The sequence below is a fragment of the Mustela lutreola genome, chromosome 6, assembly GCF_030435805.1.
Source record: "Mustela lutreola isolate mMusLut2 chromosome 6, mMusLut2.pri, whole genome shotgun sequence".
Lineage (NCBI taxonomy): Eukaryota > Metazoa > Chordata > Mammalia > Carnivora > Mustelidae > Mustela > Mustela lutreola.
The window spans coordinates 109,527,727-109,530,997 of record NC_081295.1 but is presented as its reverse complement, the minus strand read 5'-3'; positions in this window follow the sequence as shown (position 1 = coordinate 109,530,997).

The following is a 3,271-nucleotide window of genomic DNA, read 5'->3' as shown; positions in this document are numbered from 1 at the left end:
CTATTAGTACAGCTGAATCTTGATAATTTTTAAATTTAGGTCTTGAGGCAATATAAGTATATTAAAAACAACAACAACAACAACACTATAGGATTCTACTAGCTACAAGTGTGCAACTTCCTGTAGCACTGTCAATATGTTTTACACAGAGACTTTAAGACATGTGATGATTTGGACTGAAGTTAATAATAATTCCTTGAGTATAATACTCAAATAAAAAGAGCATTACTAGTCTCATGAGTGGTATTTTTCTCCCAGTCATCAACAATGAACAGAATGAGCATCTCTTGTTCTAACAATTTAAACATTTTAAATAGTGACTGAATTTAGTAAATATTTTTCACTATGTCAGCAGTCCCAGAAATGTTGCTCAAAAATACTCTACTTTGTTTAAGAAAGATTAGAAGTCCCTGTTTTTCTCTCTGTCATTGACACTGACTAGAATATTGGGTCCCCTAGTGAACGGTCTCAAGAAGGCATCTTTGATACACTAGGGCCAAAAGACTCTGGCAGATTAGTTCTCTTGTCTTAAAGCCCAGAGTAACCAGAGTGTTACATTTTGAACCACTGTCCTAGATCTCACATAAGCTTTTACACTGTCATATTGTCACCAACTGCCCAACAATAGCTTTCTCCATCATTCAGAGAAAGTGGTGGTATTTCAGAACACATTTTCACATAAGTCTAGGAGTAGTAAAATATCACCTGAGGCAAGTGTTTGGTAAAAGAAAATGTAAAGTTTTCCTTTGAAAATTAAATTCTTTGAAAATCAATTTTCCCTATTCCTTAATAGCCAATGCATAAAATGATGGTATATTACCAATAGTCTACATTTTATAGGTTTTTGTCCTAAGTTGTTCATATATCCTCAACACAACACTCTCGAAGTACTCCCAGGGACACCAAGGGATTTCTTACGTTTACTAATGAGCAGTTCTGGTCTATCATCACTGACTATAAGTCCAGCTCAACGAGGATACCCTCTGGCTACCACAACTTCCACAGCTGAACCAAAGCCTCTTGCCAGGCACCTGTAATTCACTATATGCCCCTGACAAATCCTGAAGTTGTCAATTCCCAACAGAACTGGTTTTGAGAGAAAGTCAGGAGAAATCTCTTATTCCTGCTATTACAGTCTCTTAATTAAGTACCAAACAGTGCAGTTTTTGCTCCAGTGTCTCATAAAGAGGGTTTAAAAATAACCTTTCAATTTTTATGTACAGCTTTCTATCTCCAAAGGATTAAAACATGAATCAACTCAGAGGCTGAACATGGAGAAAATCCAAGTAACATACAGCATGTCATGCTGAGAACTTGCCTTTTGTGAATGAATTGGGCTTAAAAGCAAAATGAGTGTCACAGAGCAAAAATTGGCACATCCCTTTTAAGACATCAAACCATGGATATTCCAGTCACATTGATAATAATGTCCCCAGTGTGAAGGGAGATGCATCAGGCTCATTTATCCAGATGCCATTAAAATTTCACTTGTGGCTTTTTCCTCTTTTGTGACTTTTATGTAAGATCATTTCAAAATAGAATGCTAAAAAATTAAACATATATATCATCACATACTTGGCTATATGCTTATAAAGCAAGTTTTTAATTATATTTGGCTTCACGAGAATGAAGAGATTTTTGTCTAAGTGGTCTAATTAAGCATATGCCAAATTTTCTGATTACATACTTTCAGAGGCATAGGGGCAAATGCTAGATTGTGCTAAATTGGCCAAAGACCAACACGGAAAGATTCTTGGGTGTTAACCACTGTTTCTTTGTCCAATCTAATGTATTGGTTCTGTTAATGGAACGATTCCACTTAAAACCTTCTAATAACAGGCTTCTTTCTCTCCTCCTAAATTATGAACTTTACATTGACCTACCCTACCAGAAATGTAGAAGTCCCACTACTCATTTGCCTACTTCCTTAATAGGCTCACCCTTTCAGTTTCTATTAACTGGTCCTATAGGTACGTTGGTCTGAGGAGGGCAAAGGCTCAGCCAATTGTCACTTGCCTTTGTAAAGCTTATTAGTGATTATGCTGCTCTCGATTTACACATTCCTGAGAGAATTTGCTTGAAAATCTGGGCAGATTATGGGGAGACTCCTTTCTCAGGTGATCCTGGGTCAAGATGCTACATTGTACACATGGGTTCAGATGGATAGCAACATTTGTACCTGCCATTTAGTGCCTCCTCCACATCTGTCCAGTGAAAGTTCTGAAACTATTGGATCTGTTTCTAATTACTAGAAACCATGTTTTCTCTTTTCTCACTTGATTAATTACATCTTCTGGGAAAGAATCTAATTTCCATAAAAATTATATGAGTTCTAACTTCCTACATAAACTCAGGATTTTGAATATCATAAGAAAGTCACATTAAAAATAATCAGTCTTGATTTTATCCTAAACAAGCCTATAAGACATATGTCTGAATACTAAAAGATAATTGCTACATTTGAAGTCAGGAGACCTAGGTGCTGATTCTGCTCTTAATGAGCTATTTGATTCTAGAAAGTCACTTCAACTCTCTAGAACTCAGTGAATTAATCTGAAATAGGGTTGGGCTGGATAAGTATTTTTCAAGTCAAATTGTATTTCAGAATGGTAAATGCTTTAAATTATATAACAGGGACCTCATGAGACACAGAGAAAGGAAATGGAGAGAAAAGGGAAAAGCAATTTTCTTTGGTTAGTCCACAGACAATAGGCTGGACCATATGGTCTGCTCAGTCTTTTATATTTTATAAATTTGAATTCTGTGTCACTACTGACCCATTATTAGCCCATCATTCTTGATAAATGACATGAAGGCTTATATTGATTTATTCACATTCTCCCATAATGTCTTTTTTTAGGCAGAAGAAAACCTTGGAAAGAGAGCTTTTGAAAACATCAATAATAAGGTTTGTAACTATGTAACAGAATAAAGTTCACATTGGTTTCATATTCATGACCTTGTTCTCCTACACAATGTGCCTTAGATAAATTGGTTAATAGAGAGCAAAACTCTATTATTTATATCATATTTCAGAGGTGTTATTGAAAAAGTACATTTGTCACTCATCATTTTGCCCTCAGATTGTTAAAGGTACCACAAACTGAACATATTTATTAAAATTTAAGTACAATATATCAATATTGCCACAGGAAATCATGGCACAGAAATATCAGTGATTTTGAGATGAGACTGAACAAAGGCTTAGGATCACAGGTCAATGCAATATTTATGACAATTATAGTTGTCCCCACTATATATGTATATAAAC